Raw genomic sequence first — 18,230 nt, 5'->3', positions numbered from 1 at the left:
TTACCTTAGCCACTCTTTTTCATTTAAAGTTTTCATAGAAACTTCTGCTATCTGTCTTTAAATTATGTGGTACATCTTTTCTCTCCTGTTCTTTCCTACGGTTCTTTCTCACTCTTATTGTGACTTTCTTCTGATCTTTAACGCTTTCCCAATCTTCCAGTTTCATGCTGTTTTTGACCACTTTGTGTGCCTCATCTTTCAATGTGAGAGATGGGAAGGGAGAGTGGGGAGGGGACGGGAGGGAGAGGTGAGGAGGGAGGGGGAGAAGAGAGGGTGGAGGAAGGGGAGGTGCGGGGATAATTGGATTGGGGAAAGAGGCATGGCAGAGGAAAGAAGGGGTGGAGAGAGGGCTGTAGGAGAGAGGGGGTAGGAGAGAGCTGGGAACGGTGGGCGAGAGCAGGAGGAGAGATGGGAGGAGAGGGAACAGGAGGACAGGGGGTGAGGAGCAAGGAGTGGATGGCGTAAGGGGGAGTAGAGTGGTGGAGGGTGTATGGGAAGGGGGTTGTAGGAGAGAAGGAGAGGAATGAAGGAGAGGAGTAGAGGTGGGGAGAACGTGGAAGGTGGAGGACGGGAGGAGACAGCGAATGAAGTGGGGGGATGAGTGATGGGGAAGAAGGGAAGGAGAGGGGTTAGGAGAGAGGAGGAAGTGAGGACGTAGGGGGCGTTTGGGGTGTGAGGCGAAGGGGAGTTTGGGGTGGAGTAGGAGATAGGTGGTGGGAGGTAGACGAGAGAGGGACATGAGGATTGGGGAGGAAAGAGGTGAAGATGAGGAGGAGGGGAGGACAGTGGGAGGTGAAGGGGAGGAGAGAGTGGGGAGGAGAGGCGGAAGTGGGGGAAGGAGGGGGAAGGTGAACAGGGAAATGGAGCAGAGACAGGGAGGAGAGCCAGGGAGGAGGGGGCAGGAGAGATGGGAGAGTAGAAGGGAGGACAGGTGGGAGGAGAGGATACAAGGGGGTAGGGAAGGAGTTCAGGAGAAGGGGTGAAGAAGAGGGGGACGGGAGAGGGGAAGAAGTGAGTGTGGAGAAGAGGGGAACGAGAGGGCAGGGAAGCGGGAGAGGAGGGGAGGTGAAGAAAGGAGAGGTGGAAGAAGAGAAGGGGTGAGGAGAGGGAATGAGGAGAGAGGGGAGAGTGGAGAGGTGAGGGGGAGAGGGGAGAAAGAGGAGAAGGAGAGGTGAAGGGGAGGAGAGAGAAGAGAGGGGGACAGGAGAGAGGAGAGACGGGAGGGGGAGATGAGACAGCGGTGAGGAGAGAGGGGAAAGGGGAAGAAGAAAGGGGAGAGGAGACAGTGATGAGGAGTGAGAGGAGAGAGTAGTGAGGAATGAGAGGAGAGGGGAGAGGAGAGAGGGAAGAGGAGAAAGAAGAGAAGGAGGAGGAGAGTGGGATAAGAGAGGGGAGTGGGAGAGGGGAGATGGGAGAGGGAGAGCATGGGGGAGGAGAGGGGGATGAGGAAGAGGGGGAGGAGAGAGAGGAGAGAGGGAGAGGAGAGAGAGAGGGAGAGGAGAGAGAATGGGAGGAGAGGTGTATGGAGCGGGGAAGGAGAGAGGGGGGAGGTTAGGGGGTGTACGAAGAGGGGGAGGAGAGAGAGATGTAGGAGAGTGAGGGGCGAGGAGAGAGGGGAATGAGAGGGGGAAGAGAGGGGGGGAGAGAGTGGGAGGAGAGAGGGGAAGGACAGAGAGTGGGAGGAGAGAGAGGGGAGGAGAGAGGGCGCAGAAAAGAGGGGTGAAAGAGAGAGAGGGAGAGGAGAGAGAGGTGGAGGAAAGAGGGGCAGGGAGAATGAGGCAGACAGCAGCAGGGGCAAAGGAGGGTTTCAGAGGGGGGAGGAGGAGAGTGGGTGAGGTGTGGGGGCGAGGAGGAGAGAGCGGGGGGATGTTAGCGGGGAGAGAAGAAGTGAGGGGGAGTAGGTGGTGGCATGGAAAGAGGGAATAGACAGCAGGAGGCGTGGGAACAGAAGGAGGTGGCGAGAAGAATTCGGGAGGACAGAGTGGTTGAAGGTGGGGAGGAGGAGATTGGGTGAAAGACAGAAGTGCAGATGGGTAGGACAGTGAAAGTGGGGGCGGAAAACGAGGAGGGAATCGTGAAGACAGGTGAGGGCAGGGTGGCAGAGGAGAGGGGAGTAGGATACTGGGGAAAGAGAGGGGTGGAAAGATGGTTAGGAGAGTAACCCACATAGACCTTGCTCTGTCTGAACAGTTCACCTTACCCTTTGGGCAACTCCACTATGGCCAGTCCACCCAGACCTGCACACCATTGGACCGAGTGAGGAAACCCATGCAGACACTGGGGAGAATGTACACACTCTACACAGACGGTTGCCTTGGGCAGGATTTGAACTGGGTCCCTGGCAGTGTGAGGCAGCAGTGGTAACCACTGAGCCACCGTGCGACCGTAATGAGAGAGAGAGAGAGATGAAGTGAGAGTGGGGGAAGAGAGAGTTGAGAGGGGGAGAGAAGAGTGAGGCAAGAGAGAGGGGAGAGCGAAAAGAGATGGGAGAGAGAAGAGAGAGTGGAGGAGAGAGAGGGAGAAGAGGGTAGGAGGAGAAGAGGGGTGAAGAAGAGAGCAGAAGAATGAGAGTGTGAAAGAGAAAACGAGAGAGGAGAGAGAAGCGAAAGAGAGAGCGACAGTGAGAGAGATAGAAAAGGCAAAAAGGGAACAAGTGACCCCCAGCCCACACTCTGTCACACTCAGACAGAGCTGAAAATGTGTTGCTGGAAAATCGCAGCAGGTCAGGCAACATCCAAGGAACAGTAGATTCGACATTTCAGGCATAAGGCCCTTCTTCAGGAATGAGGAAAGTGTGTCCAGCAGGCTAAGATAAAAGGTAGGGAGGAAGGACTTGGAGAAGGGGCGTTGTAGATGCGCTAGGTAGAAGGAGGTCAAGGTGAGTGTGATGGGCCGGAGTGGGGTGGGGGTGGAGAGGTCAGGAAGAAGATTACAGGTTAGGAAGGCAGTGCTGAGTTCGAGGTCGGTTCCGTCGACAGGTGCTGAGGAAGGAGATGTGGCTGTGGTAGCAAGTCTGTTTGAGAATGTGGCTGAAGAGCTTCTGTGCAGAGGAGATGACCTGGGGTGTGCAGTGAGCGAGGGAGGGACTCCCTCTGCAATCTTCTTCGTGACCTCTCTGCCCTCACCCCACTCTGGCCTATTACCCTCACCTTGACCTCCTTCCATCTATCGCATCACCAATGCCCCTCCCACAAGTTCCTCCTCCCTACCTTTTATCTTAGCCTGCTGGACACACTTTCCTCATTCCTGAAGAAGGGCTTTATGCCTGAAATGTCGAATCTCCTGTTTCTTGGATGCTGCCTGACCTGCTGCGCTTTTCCAACAACACATTTTCAGCTCTGATCTCCAGCATCTGCAGTCCTCACTTTCTCCTCACAGACAGACAGAGACAGTAACAGGTCAATACTCCCCCTGTCAGCCCGCATGGCTTGAGGATAATGGCTGACTGAGCAATGTTCAAATACTCCCAGAATCTATTACCCAAGCCCCATCTACTCCCCAACCTAGTTCATCCTGTCAGCTCCCAACTACCTCCAACTGGAACACACCTCCCCCAGGTATGGGATACACCAACAATCACCTAAGACTTTGGTACAGATCGTCAGGGAGGATATGATGGAGAAATTGTATGCAGTGATTGGTAATGACTGAGGATGCAACACTCAAATGCCAATTATTTCCAGTTTGTGATGAATCGATTGATCAAGTCAGATCTAGAGTAAATGTTTCTTTGGCGTTTCCTGTCTATGAATCTTCTTCAAATATTCAAAGAAGTTTAATAAAGGCAGTGTCTGTCCAGGTGAGAAATCAGAGAGACAAATAATTCCCTTTGTTTGATACTTTTGTGTATATATCCTTCCTTGAAATCCTTGGAGAAAGAAGCTTCAAAGATCCATCACTATTAGGGCAGAGAGAAAAGAATAATCAAAATAAAGTAAGAAATTGTCTCTAAACATTAACATTATTTCTCTCTCCCAAAAGGTGCCAGTCCTATTGGGTTCCTCCTGCACCCTCTCGATAATTTCAGAAACTCGCATTATCCCTCCTCCAGGTCGAGGGTGATCAGTATAATCACAACAGAGATCATCATACATTGTGAAGGATGGGAGGGTCCAGAGAGGGGATAGACTCATTCATTTACCAGTAAGATTAAGGAGTGATTTAGGATGCAATGGAGCAACTGGAGTTGAAGCGAGATGCAATAGAGCTTATTGGCTTATAATTGGTATAGATAAGGAAGATGAAAACAAGATGTTCACATTAGCTGGGGGAAATGGACGAAGAAATACAAAAATTAAGATTGTGGATAGATTGACAGGGAGGATTTGATGAAGTCGCTATATGGAAGAGATTCAATGTCCACTGTATCTTAATGGATCTCATTTGGACTGAACAGCCTGAAGTTCTGTATTTAATTTTCAGATTCTGTCAAGCCATGTGCTTGAATTATCCCAGTACCAGAGTCATAGTGATGTAGCTCAGGCAGTCATTTTGAACGATCTGGGTATCTTCTAATTCCCAGTTCCTTTCCCTCTGGGTGTTTGCAGACCCCTCAAGCTCTCTGACACTTTTGGTAATGAAAGCAGGAAAATTGGTGACAGACTCTGAAAACAGTGAGAGCTCCAGTTGTTCCACCGCCCTTCAGATCCCCGCTAACCTTCCTGCTTTAGGGAAATCGGCACGCCTGGTTGGTGACAGGCTGTATGACTCCAATGGTCAGCAGTGGGCTGAAAGATAAAGGTTGGTAGTTTGACACCATCCAGGTATGGAGCTTTGGTTGTTCCAGATCAGACTATGGGAATACTACCCTAGCTCCATTTAAACCGGAAAATCCATGGCAAGGTTGAATTGCAGCCCAAACCATTGATGATTCTGTGTTCCCTGGCTCCACATGGAGTAAGATAGGGACAAACACTGCTCTCTCCAGACCCCTGCTGTCAACAGACAGTGGCCACTGCAGCTCCCTGCACAGCCCTGGGACACAGCTTACAGAAACTCCCCCATCCCCACTCCCACCTCATGAATGGCGCTTCCCGTGTGAAAATCTTTACATTTAATACGGGAACGGTTGCAATCCAACCCCTGTCCCCATGATGAGAAGCTGCAGGATTTTGTGATGAGAACAGTGTTATGAAGTTGAAGACGTGCCCTCCACCTTCAAATGAGAGTGAATGCTGTTCGGAACTGAGCGCTGACAAATACCTGTGATGACCAGCTCGCAGTCTCAGCCTGTACTGGAAAATTGGAAAGATGTAACGGTTGGCTGTGGAACAAGTCAGTTTTGTTTGGTAATTAAGAAACAATTCCAATTTTACCAATCAATTTAAATTATGCCTCAGAATACTAAAATCCAATCGCTCTTGAATTTAGTGTTTAGAAACACTGCAGAACCGGGTGCTTCCACGATGTTACTCCCACTGACCATTCCCCATGAAACATGCCCAGGTTCTCAGTTGAGGATTTTTGCTGGGAACCTTTGCCCCTTGGCTTTGAACCAGGCCGCCTGCCCAAGGAAAGCAAATGTGGTACTGTTTTTAGTGGAAGGATCAGAGTCCAGGAACTCCACTGTGACACAGAATGGCCATCAGTGCTGTACACATCTGTGCATATTCAAAACCAGTTTGGCGAACACTGTGAAAATGTTTCACACAGAAATGAAATGGGATTGTATTCCGTTTCATCACGCAAACATGTATGAGCGAGCAAATTCAAAGCCAGGTTTGCTGACGTGAACAGCAAGTTACAAATCTCTGCTCATGTCAGTCTGAAAGGCTGCCATCGGGAATAAGGCTATTCTTGCCCGATTTTGAAGCGGGGAGTTTTCGTGTATGAGGTGACTCTAACAGCCACTACACTACAGGAAATATCCCCGCGAGCAGCTGGTGTTCAGAGTCGGCCAGCACTAAAATTTACAGCGGCTCAACGCTTCATCTTTCTGTTTCCAGGAGCTGGTTATTCTCCAGCGTAATTGGCATCATTTAAAAAATAAGAAAATCACGTGAAATTGCTCACAAAATATAAACAAAGATGGTGTCAGGGATGCACAGTTTGGAATGTCGGGCGAGCCTGAACATACTGGGACGTCTTACCCTTCATCGTCAGGCATGACCTTAAGGAAGGTTTGTCAACAGAAAAATTTGAGTTATTGATCTCTGCAATATGGGGCGAGTTAAAAACTGGAGAGCATAGGTTTAAGGTGAGACGGGTAAAATATAAAACGGAATGAGGCACCTATCCCACAGAGAAGGTTGTGCGTGTATGGAATCAGCGACCAGAGGAAGTGGAGGAGGCTCGTACACTCAGAAGATTTCAAAGGCAACCGGCTGAGCTTCTGGATAGGAAAGGTTTAGTGGGATAGGGGCCAGATGCTGGGAAATGGGAGTTTGTTTAAAATACATTTTAAGAGACATTGAAGCATGAATGCTGTTCTGGGGACAGTGCGAGGGCAATCAGCCATAAACATCTCCCAGATCCTTCAGAGCAATTCCAAACTGCACTCCCAAAATGTATTGGAAACTTGGTGCACCGCCACCTCCCGAAAAGCTCCGAAATGAGGGAAAAGAAAGAACTGAACATGAACGGACCATGAAAAGTTAAGAGATTCCCAAACACAGTCTCGTTTAGATTAATTTGCCCATCCGATCAACAATGCGGCAGTGCCTGCTTCCTCCATCTCCAGGGCAGAAGGGAAGGAAATAAAAGAAATTTAAGACCATATGACATCACAATGTAGTGGAATTATTTTCCCATTCGCCAGAACACCAAATAATGAGAAGTAAAGTCACTGCAGGATTTTGTTTCACAACAGCGATGCAATACCAATCTCCGTTCTGTTTCAGTGAAAACAGTGAATAACACAACTTGGCCGGAACATGATGCAGCAGTAGAACCGCTTGAGAACGGGGACATTTCATGTGGGACGCAAACGTGATCATAACAGCATAAACACTGACAGGATAGAGAGTGTGCACTCTCCCAAATCAGAGGTACATTTCCAAAAGCAAAACCACATGGTTGTGTTGGAATTTAAACACAGCAGCATTTAACAGGCTGCAGTAAAACAAACAGCACACCCACAAAGGGCAGCGGTTGGATCTGAACTCGAGCCACCTGAGAGTTTGTAGTGAGAAAGCAGTTCCTTCGGTCACTTGGCCACGAAACCAGCCACAGCTGCAGTGTATTGTCTTACACCTTCCATGGTGCTCCTGTGAAACATTAGAAGCAAAGTCACAGGGAAACAGTTCTGTGATCCCTCTCCTGCTGGCACAGCTGCAGGGATATGCCCAACTACAATATCAATCTCGCAACAAACATTCAATCCAGCCAAAAATCATTTGATAGCTGGAATCAAGCTTCTGAGATTTGCTAAAGCCACAAATGTAATGTCTGTATGAGAGACTGTATATTCGGATATGATTGGGCAAAGTAACCATGAGCTGCATGATATTGCTGGTATTTGGATTGTTGCTTTGGTAAATGATTTCGTCCTCTGCTCGAAACAGGACAACTTTCAGTTTTTGAGGATCTTAACAGAAGTCAAAAGGTGATTGCCCCACCCCACCCCAGAAGATGTCAAAGAGGTGCTAACTGCCCTTGAGTGCTCTTTGTTCTCGATGTGAAGAGCTCTCTGCCAGAGTCACCTTCATGTCTCTGGTTGCTGAGTGAAACACAAAGAAGGAGCCCCTCAATCCAGACAAAAATCAATGGTAAGCTGAGTCTACCTACTCAGACTCTTTTCAGCTACAAATGTTTCTGTGAGTGCGTGAGAGTATATGTTCGGTTACGATTTGGTCAAATCACCATGAGCTTTTGACATTACTTCAATTTCGATTCTTGCTTTGCTCAATGATTGCTCGAAACAGGACAACTTTCACGTTTACATGGAACATGAAACACACCGGACAACAGGGAAAATGCACAAAGCTGAGCAGGCCGTGTTCCACATTATACCGTGCAGCATAGTTTCAGTCACTGTGTCTGTTTTGCAGCATAAGGGTCCCAAAGAATGTTCTCCACCCTAAAACCGGAGGTAGCATTACAATCCGAGAACGACAGATCACATTGTGAGGATGATATGACCTCGGGGCCAGTTCGAGATGCCACTTTCCTTGCCTTTTACCTTAACCGTGCAATTGGCTGCAGGGATATTCACACCTGGACATGAGCCACATCGATACCGACTGACTTGGAAACCTGTGTGGGAAGCGACGAGAAGCGACTCAATAAATCTTGCTAAATTCCATGGTGCTCATTAGAAATGCAGTTTCTGTTCACCTCAATTTAAAAGGCAGTTTCTGAACATAGTAACTGAAGTCAAAAGGTAATTATCTCACCCCACCCCAATCCGGGAGAGGTGCTAACTGCCCTTGATTGCTTTTTGTTCTCGATGTGAAGAGCTCTCACGCCTGAGTCACCTTCACGTCTCTTGTTGCTGAGTGACTCACAAAGAAGGAGTTTCACCAGAGCTGCAACTGCCTCACTTTCCCACTCGCCCTGCCCGTTTACAGTTTCCTGCTCGTCAGTGATTTAAAGAAAACCAAAAGGTTGCGATGTTATTCTGCAGCCTCTCTGTCAATTCCTCCGTTTCAGTTCCAACATGGCTTAGATCTCGGGCGCACCTTAATACTAGCGACGCTATGAAACCACAAGTCCAGAGGTTCCTCTGGAGTGCAATTTCTTTCATTGCTGTTGCTGATTGAATGAGTCACTAACGTGCGAACTGATCCAAACCATGATTCAGCACCTCTGCTGCCAATTCTCGCACGTTGAATAACGACAGAGAGTTTCCAAATGAGGCCTTGCAGAGACGACTTTGGTTTACATTTGACAGACAGACTAGTTCAGGAATCAGTGGTGCGCTGATCAGTAGCACCAGCGCATCAGCTTCTTCCCTGTCTTTGAACCGGTCCGCCTGCGCAAGGAATGCAAATGCGGGACAGTTTTTCGTGGAAGGGATCAGAACGCGGTAACTACACTCTCAAACAGAATGACTTATGATCAGAACCAGGTTTTACAATGGTTCTGATCAGAACAAGCCTTTACAATGCTTTGCTCACTAATTAAATGGAAGTGCATCACATTTCACAAAGAGAGCAGATTTGTTCGAGCATTTTCGAAGGCAGATTTGCAGATGGGAGAGCAAGCAAGAAAGCTCCGTTCTTGTCCGTGTAAAAGGCTGCAATTGAAGAACAAAGCAGTTTCTGCCCAGCTTCGAACTGGGGACCTTTCGCGTGTGAGGCGAACGTGATGACCACTACACTACAGAAACGAGCTTCAGCCGAGCGCGTTGCGGCTCTGTGGCATCCAGCACTGAAAGTTGAAGCCATTCTACGTTTCACCTTTCTTTTTCAATAGCTCGTTGTTATCCAGGGAAATTGACATCTTGAAAAAGTCAAAAAATATAGACTGAAATTAGTGACAAAATATAGACAAGGATGTCGTCAATGTTTGGACTGGAGTGTGAAGTGGAATAAGCTGGGACAACTTTCCCGGCAGCATAACGGCTGCGACATGGTTTTATGGAAGGGTTGTAAACTGAGTATTTACGTGTTTTACACAAGCTAGGGTGAGTTGGAAACTCGAGAGCATAGGTTTAAGGTGAGTGGTCTGAAATTGACAAAGGACCCCGACGCACATTTTCCACTCACAAGGTTGTGGGTGTATGGAATGAGCTACCAGAGGGAGTGGAGGAGGCTATTGCACTCAGAAAATTGCAATGGTAATCGGATGAGTTTCTGGATAGGATGGGTTTAGAGGGATTGAGGAGAAATGCTGTGGAACGGGACTTGTTTAATTTTGGTGATGTGGTGAGCATGGATGAGATACACCGAAGTCTCTGTTTCCACGCGGTGTACCCCAATAACCTTGCGTTGCTTACACCGGTTTTAAAGGATTACTTTTCAGCGGAGCTTGCCGTCGCAGTCTGTAGCACAATCATTTAGTCTGTTCGACTGCTCACGGGAAAGGTAGTATTGTGAAACACTGCAGAAACGAACGACTTCCTTACTTTTGCTCCGACTGACCATGCTTCGTGAAACTTTCCCAGATCCTCAGTTGAGGATTTTTGCTGCTGCAAGTTACCTCAGAACCCCTGTTAACTCGTAATGTATTGACCGAATCGCAAACAGAAAGCATTTAACACGGAACACAAACAAAACTGGCATACCTAATGCATGTTCAGACACAGCGAAGCATGAATGCTAAATGTGAGACAGTCCGAGGGCATGAGGCATAAAGTAATCTCACAACTAACGACAGGGCAATTCCAAACTACTCTTTCAAACATACTGCAGCCTTAGTGCACCACCACTTCCCAGACAATGCTGAAAAGAGAGAAAGAAAGAATATAATAAGTATGGGCCATAAAAAAGTGAATTTCACCAATCACAGTCTCGATTAGATTACCTTTCCCTTCCGGTGTCTCCAGGACGGAAATGCAGGAAATGGGAGAAATTCAATAACATATGCATTGGAAAGATTTTCCCATTCGCCAGAAAGCCAAATAACGATGAATCGACTCACCGCCGGACTTTGTTTCACAACAGCGATGAAATAACAGTCTCCATTCGGTTCCAGTAAAACCTCAACTTGCCTGGAACATAAACCAATCGCTGAGCTGCTTGCGATTTTCTGCAGGGGAGGCGAATAACATCATGGCAGCTGAGAGACCTGACAATACTCGGCACCTGTCCACAGTTAATTCTCCGAGAACATCAATGCAGCGGGGATCGAAGCAGCATTCAAACAGTGGAGTGGATCAGCTGAAATGGCAGTGGTGGGATTCGAACCCACGCCCCTTTCAGGACTGGAACCTGATCCAGCGCCTTAGACCGCTCGGCCACACTACCAGACAGCCTGAGCGTCCATTTTCTTGCATTTCGAATTGTGCTCCTGCATAACCACACATGCAAAGTCACATGAAAAGGGTTCCATGGTCCCTGTCCGACTCGCACAGCAGCTGGTATGTGCCCGGCTACAATGTCTATTTCGCAGCAGATAATGAAAGCCCATCAATCCAGACAAAAATCAATGGTAAGCTGTGTCTATCTTCTCAGACTCTTTTCAGCCAGAAATGTATCTTTGACTGCGTGAGAATATATGTTCGGTAATGATTTGGTCAAATCACCATGAGCTGCTTGACATTACTTCAATTTCGATTCTTGCTTTGCTGAATGATTTCACCGATTGCTCGAAACAGGACAACGTTCACGTTTACACGGAACACGAAACACACCGGACTACAGGGAAAATGCACAAAGCTGAGCAGGCCGTGTTCCACATCATACCGTGCACTATATTTTCAGTCACTGTGTCTGTTTGCAAAGAATGTTCTCCACCCTAAAACCGGAGGTAGCATTACAATCCGAGAACGACAGATCACCTTGTGAGGATGATATGACCTCGGGGCTGGTTCGAGATGCCACTTTCCTTGCCTTTTACCTTAACCGTGCAATTGGCTGCAGGGATATTCACACCTGGACATGAGCCACATCGATACCGACTGACTTGGAAACCTGTGTGGGAAGCGACGAGAAGCGACTCAATAAATCTTGCTAAATTCCATGCTGCTCATTAGAAATGCAGTTTCTGTTCACCTCAATTTAAAAGGCAGTTTCTGAACATAGTAACTGAAGTCAAAAGGTAATTATCTCACCCCACCCAATTCCGGGAGAGGTGCTAACTGCACTTGATTGCTTTTTGTTCTCGATGTGAAGAGTTCTCAGGCATGAGTCACCTTCACGTCTCTTGGTGCTGAGTGACTTACAAAGAAGGAGTTTCACCAGAGCTGCAACTGCCTCACTTTCCCACTCGCCCTGCCCGTTTACAGTTTCCTGCTCGTCAGTGATTTAAAGAAAACCAAAAGGTTGCGATGTTATTCTGCAGCCTCTCTGTCAATTCCTCCGTTTCAGTTCCAACATGGCTTAGATCTCGGGGCTCACCTTAATACTAGCGACGCTATGAAACCACAAGTCCAGAGGTTCCTCTGGGAGTGCAATTTCTTTCATTGCTGTTGCTGATTGAATGAGTCACTAACGTGCGAACTGATCCAAACCATGATTCAGCACCTCTGCTGCCAATTCTCGCACGTTGAATAACGACAGAGAGTTTCCAAATGAGGCCTTGCAGAGACGACTTTGGTTTACATTTGACAGACAGACTAGTTCAGGAATCAGTGGTGCGCTGATCAGTAGCACCAGCGCATCAGCTTCTTCCCTGTCTTTGAACCGGTCCGCCTGCGCAAGGAATGCAAATGCGGGACAGTTTTTCGTGGAAGGGATCAGAACGCGGTAACTACACTCTCAAACAGAATGACTTATGATCAGAACCAGGTTTACAATGGTTCTGATCAGAACAAGCCTTTACAATGCTTTGCTCACTAATTAAATGGAAGTGCATCACATTTCACAAAGAGAGCAGATTTGTTCGAGCATTTTCGAAGGCAGATTTGCAGATGGGAGAGCAAGCAAGAAAGCTCCGTTCTTGTCCGTGTAAAAGGCTGCAATTGAAGAACAAAGCAGTTTCTGCCCAGCTTCGAACTGGGGACCTTTCGCGTGTGAGGCGAACGTGATGACCACTACACTACAGAAACGAGCTTCAGCCGAGCGCGTTGCGGCTCTGTGGCATCCAGCACTGAAAGTTGAAGCCATTCTACGTTTCACCTTTCTTTTTCCAATAGCTCGTTGTTATCCAGGGAAATTGACATCTTGAAAAAGTCAAAAAATATAGACTGAAATTAGTGACAAAATATAGACAAGGATGTCGTCAATGTTTGGACTGGAGTGTGAAGTGGAATAAGCTGGACAACTTTCCCGGCAGCATAACGGCTGCGACATGGTTTTATGGAAGGGTTGTAAACTGAGTATTTACGTGTTTTACACAAGCTAGGGTGAGTTGGAAACTCGAGAGCATAGGTTTAAGGTGAGTGCTCTGAAATTGACAAAGGACCCCGACGCACATTTTCCACTCACAAGGTTGTGGGTGTATGGAATGAGCTACCAGAGGGAGTGGAGGAGGCTATTGCACTCAGAAAATTGCAATGGTAATCGGATGAGTTTCTGGATAGGATGGGTTTAGAGGGATTGAGGAGAAATGCTGTGGAACGGGACTTGTTTAATTTTGGTGATGTGGTGAGCATGGATGAGATACACCGAAGTCTCTGTTTCCACGCGGTGTACCCCAATAACCTTGCGTTGCTTACACCGGTTTTGAAGGATTACTTTTCAGCGGAGCTTGCCGTCGCAGTCTGTAGCACAATCATTTAGTCTGTTCGACTGCTCACGGGAAAGGTAGTATTGTGAAACACTGCAGAAACGAACGACTTCCTTACTTTTGCTCCGACTGACCATGCTTCGTGAAACTTTCCCAGATCCTCAGTTGAGGATTTTTGCTGCTGCAAGTTACCTCAGAACCCCTGTTAACTCGTAATGTATTGACCGAATCGCAAACAGAAAGCATTTAACACGGAACACAAACAAAACTGGCATACCTAATGCATGTTCAGACACAGCGAAGCATGAATGCTAAATGTGAGACAGTCCGAGGGCATGAGGCATAAAGTAATCTCACAACTAACAACAGGGCAATTCCAAACTACTCTTTCAAACATACTGCAGCCTTAGTGCACCACCACTTCCCAGACAATGCTGAAAAAGAGAGAAAGAAAGAATATAATAAGTATGGGCCATAAAAAAGTGAATTTCACCAATCACAGTCTCGATTAGATTACCTTTCCCTTCCGGTGTCTCCAGGACGGAAATGCAGGAAATGGGAGAAATTCAATAACATATGCATTGGAAAGATTTTCCATTCGCCAGAAAGCCAAATAACGATGAATCGACTCACCGCAGGACTTTGTTTCACAACAGCGATGAAATAACAGTCTCCATTCGGTTCCAGTAAAACCTCAACTTGCCTGGAACATAAACCAACCGCTGAGCTGCTTGCGATTTCTGCAGGGGAGGCGAATAACATCATGGCAGCTGAGAGACCTGACAATACTCGGCACCTGTCCACAGTTAATTCTCCGAGAACATCAATGCAGCGGGGATCGAAGCAGCATTCAAACAGTGGAGTGGATCAGCTGAAATGGCAGTGGTGGGATTCGAACCCACGCTTTCAGGACTGGAACCTGGATCCAGCGCCTTAGACCGCTCGGCCACACTACCAGACAGCCTGAGCGTCCATTTTCTTGCATTCGAATTGTGCTCCTGCATAACCACCATGCAAAGTCACATGAAAAGGGTTCCATGGTCCCTGTCCGACTCGCACAGCAGCTGGTATGTGCCCGGCTACAATGTCTATTTCGCAGCAGATAATGAAAGCCCATCAATCCAGACAAAAATCAATGGTAAGCTGTGTCTATCTTCTCAGACTCTTTTCAGCAGAAATGTATCTTGGACTGCGTGAGAATATATGTTGGTAATGATTTGGTCAAATCACCATGAGCTGCTTGACATTACTTCAATTTCGATGCTTGCTTTGCTGAATGATTTAACGATTGCTCGAAACAGGACAACGTTCACGTTTACACGGAACACGAACAACACACCGGACTACAGGGAAAATGCACAAAGCTGAGCAGGCCGTGTTCCACATCATACGTGCACTATATTTTCAGTCACTGTGTCTGTTTGGCAAAGAATGTTCTCCACCCTAAAACCGGAGGTAGCATTACAATCGAGAACGACAGATAACCTTGTGAGGATGATATGACCTCGGGGAGTTCGAGATGCCACTTTCCTTGCCTTTTACCTTACCGTTGCAATTGTTGCTGCAGGGATATTCACACCTGGACATGAGCCACATCGATACCGACTGACTTGGAAACCTGTGTGGGAAGCGACGAGAGCGACTCAATAAATCTTGCTAAATTCCATGCTGCTCATTAGAAATGCAGTTTCTGTTCACCTCAATTTTAAAAGGCAGTTTCTGAACATAGTAACTGATGTCAAAAGGTAATTATCTCCCCCATCCCAATTCCGGGAGAGTGCTAACTGCATTGGATTGCTTTTTGTTCTCGATGTGAAGAGTTCTCAGGCATGAGTCACCTTCACGTCTCTTGGTGCTGAGTGACTTACAAAGAAGGAGTTTCACCAGAGCTGCAACTGCCTCACTTTCCCACTCGCCTGCCCGTTTACATTTTCCTGCTCGTCAGTGATTTAAAGAAAACCAAAAGGTTGCGATGTTATTCTGCAGCCTCTCTGTCAATTCCTCCGTTTCAGTTCCAACATGGCTTAGATCTCGGGGCTCACCTTAATACTAGCGACGCTATGAAACCACAAGTCCAGAGGTTCCTCTGGGAGTGCAATTTCGTTCATTGCTGTTGCTGATTGAATGAGTCACTAACGTGCGAACTGATCCAAACCATGATTCAGCACCTCTGCTGCCAATTCTCGCACGTTGAATAACGACAGAGAGTTTCAAATGAGGCTTGCAGAGACGACTTTGGTTTACATTTGACAAACAGACTAGTTCAGGAATCAGTGAGTGCGCTGATCAGTAGCACCAGCGCATCAGCTTCTTCCCTGTCTTTGAACCGGTCCGCCTGCGCAGGAATGCAAATGCGGGACAGTTTTTCGTGGAAGGGATCAGAACGCGGTAACTACACTCTCAAAAAGAATGACTTATGATCAGAACCAGGTTTTACAATGGTTCTGATCAGAACATAGCCTTTACAATGCTTTGTCACTATTAAATGGAAGTGCATCACATTTCACAAAGAGAGCAGATTTGTTCGAGCATTGTCGAAGGCAGATTTGCAGATGGGAGAGCAAGCAAGAAAGCTCCGTTCTTGTCCGTGTAAAAGGCTGCAATTGAAGAACAAAGCAGTTTCTGCCCAGCTTCGAACTGGGGACCTTTCGCGTGTGAGGCGAACGTGATGACCACTACACTACAGAAACGAGCTTCAGCCGAGCGCGTTGCGGCTCTGTGGCATCCAGCACTGAAAGTTGAAGCCATTCTACGTTTCACCTTTCTTTTTCTAATAGCTCGTTGTTATCCAGGGAATTGACATCTTGAAAAAAAGTCAAAAAAATATAGACTGGAAATTAGTGACAAAATATAGACAAGGATGTCGTCAATGTTTGGACTGGAGTGTGAAGTGGAATAAGCTGGGACAACTTTCCCGCAGCATAACGGCTGCGACATGGTTTTATGGAAGGGTTGTAAACTGAGTTTTTACGTGTTTTACACAAGCTAGGGTTGTTGGAAACTCGAGAGCATAGGTTTAAGGTGAGTGCTCTGAAATGACAAAGGACCCGACGCACATTTCCACTCACAAGGTTGTGGGTGTATGGAATGAGCTACCAGAGGAGTGGAGGAGGCTATTGCACTCAGAAAATTGCAATGGTATCGGATATGAGTTTCTGGATAGGATGGGTTTAGAGGGATTGAGGAGAAAATGCTGTGGAACGGGACTGTTTAATTTTGGTGATGTGGTGAGCATGGATGAGATACACCGAAGTCTCTGTTTCCACGCGGTGTACCCCAATAACTTGCGTTGCTTACACGGTTTTGAAGGATTACTTTTCAGCGGAGCTTGCCGTCGCAGTTGTAGCACAATCATTTAGTCTGTTCGACTGCTCAGGGAAAGGTAGTATTGTGAAACACTGCAGAAACGAACGACTTCCTTACTTTTGCTCCGACTGACCATGCTTCGTGAAACTTTCCCAGATCCTCAGTTTGAGGATTTTTGCTGCTGCAAGTTACCTCAGAACCCCTGTTAACTCGTAATGTATTGACCGAATCGCAACAGAAAGCATTTAACACGGAACACAAAAAAAACTGGCATACCTAATGCATGTTCAGACACAGCGAAGTTGAATGACTAAAATGTGAGACAGTCCGGGGGCATGAGGCATAAAGTAATCTCACAACTAACGACAGGGCAATTCCAAACTACTCTTTCAAACATACTGCAGCTTAGTGCACCACCATTCCCAGACAATGCTGAAAAAGAGAGAAAGAAAGAATATAATAAGTATGGGCCTATAAAAGTGAATTTTTCACCAATCACAGTCTCGATTAGATTACCTTTCCCTTCGGTGGTCTCCAGGACGGAAATGCAGGAAATGGGGAGAGAAATTCAATTAAAATATGATTGGAAGATTTTCCCATTCGCCAGAAAGCCAAATAACGATGAATCGACTCACCGCCGGACTTTTTTCACAACAGCGATGAAATAACAGTCTCCATCGGTTCCAGTAATAAAACCTCAACTTGCCTGGAACATAAACCAACCGCTGAGCTGCTGCGATTTTTGCAGGGGAGGCGAATAACATCATGGCAGCTGAGGAGACCTGACAATACTCGGCACCTGTCCACAGTTAATTCTCCGAGAACATCAATGCAGCGGGGATCGAAGCAGCATTCAAACTGGGAGTGGTCAGCTGAAATGGCAGTGGTGGGATTCGAACCCACGCCCTTTCAGGACTGGAACCTGGATCCAGCGCCTTAGACCGCTCGGCTACACTACCAGACAGCCTGAGCGTCCATTTTTCTTGCATTTCGAATTGTGCTCCTGCATAACCACACATGCAAAGTCACATGAAAAGGGTTCCATGGTCCTGTCGACTCGCACAGAGCTGGTATGTGCCCGGCTAACAATGTCTATTTCGCAGAGATAATGAAAGCCCATCAATCCAGACAAAAATCAATGGTAAGCTGTGTCTATCTTCTCAGACTCTTTTCAGCCCCAGAAATGTATCTTTGACTGCGTGAGAATATATGTTCGGTAATGATTTGGTCAAATCACCATGAGCTGCTTGACATTACTTCAATTTCGATGCTTGCTTTGCTGAATGATTTCACCGATTGCTGAAAACAGGACAACGTTCACGTTTACACGGAACACGAAACACACCGGACTACAGGGGAAAATGCACAAAGCTGAGCAGGCCATGTTCCACATCATACCGTGCACATATTTCAGTCACTGTGTCTGTTTGGCAAAGAATGTTCTCACCCTTAAAACGGAGGTAGCATTACAATCGAGATCGACAGATCACCTTGTGAGGATGCTTTGACCTCGGGGTGGTTCGAGATGCCACTTCCTTGCTTTTATCCTTAACCGTGCAATGGCTGCGGGATATTCACACTGGACATGAGCCAAATCGAATACCGACTGACTTGGAAACCTGTGTGGGAAGCGACGAGAAGCGACTCAATAAATCTTGCTAAATTCCATGATGCTCATTAGAAATGCAGTTTCTGTTCACCTCAATTTAAAAGGC

The 18,230-nt window shown here is 47.1% G+C and overlaps 6 non-coding genes across 6 annotated transcripts; all 6 read right to left on the bottom strand.

Annotated features, from left to right (window-relative positions):
• Positions 1-9,195: 9,195 nt before the first annotated feature.
• Positions 9,196-9,268, bottom strand: trnav-cac (transfer RNA valine (anticodon CAC)). The gene has a single exon. It is a non-coding gene; the product is annotated as a tRNA-Val (tRNA).
• A 1,498-nt stretch (positions 9,269-10,766) lies between these two features.
• Positions 10,767-10,847, bottom strand: trnaw-cca (transfer RNA tryptophan (anticodon CCA)). Its single transcript has one exon. It is a non-coding gene; the product is annotated as a tRNA-Trp (tRNA).
• Positions 10,848-12,516: 1,669 nt separating this feature from the next.
• Positions 12,517-12,589, bottom strand: trnav-cac (transfer RNA valine (anticodon CAC)). The gene has a single exon. It is a non-coding gene; the product is annotated as a tRNA-Val (tRNA).
• A 1,497-nt stretch (positions 12,590-14,086) lies between these two features.
• trnal-cag (transfer RNA leucine (anticodon CAG)) lies at positions 14,087-14,165 on the bottom strand. Its single transcript has one exon. It is a non-coding gene; the product is annotated as a tRNA-Leu (tRNA).
• A 1,661-nt stretch (positions 14,166-15,826) lies between these two features.
• On the bottom strand, positions 15,827-15,899 carry trnav-cac (transfer RNA valine (anticodon CAC)). Its single transcript has one exon. It is a non-coding gene; the product is annotated as a tRNA-Val (tRNA).
• A 1,494-nt stretch (positions 15,900-17,393) lies between these two features.
• Positions 17,394-17,474, bottom strand: trnal-cag (transfer RNA leucine (anticodon CAG)). The gene has a single exon. It is a non-coding gene; the product is annotated as a tRNA-Leu (tRNA).
• Between the last annotated feature and the right edge of the window lie 756 nt (positions 17,475-18,230).

Source organism: Hemiscyllium ocellatum, unplaced genomic scaffold, assembly GCF_020745735.1.
Source record: "Hemiscyllium ocellatum isolate sHemOce1 unplaced genomic scaffold, sHemOce1.pat.X.cur. scaffold_2677_pat_ctg1, whole genome shotgun sequence".
Lineage (NCBI taxonomy): Eukaryota > Metazoa > Chordata > Chondrichthyes > Orectolobiformes > Hemiscylliidae > Hemiscyllium > Hemiscyllium ocellatum.
The sequence above is the reverse complement of the archived record's forward strand: the minus strand, read 5'-3'. Positions and strand labels throughout refer to the sequence as shown.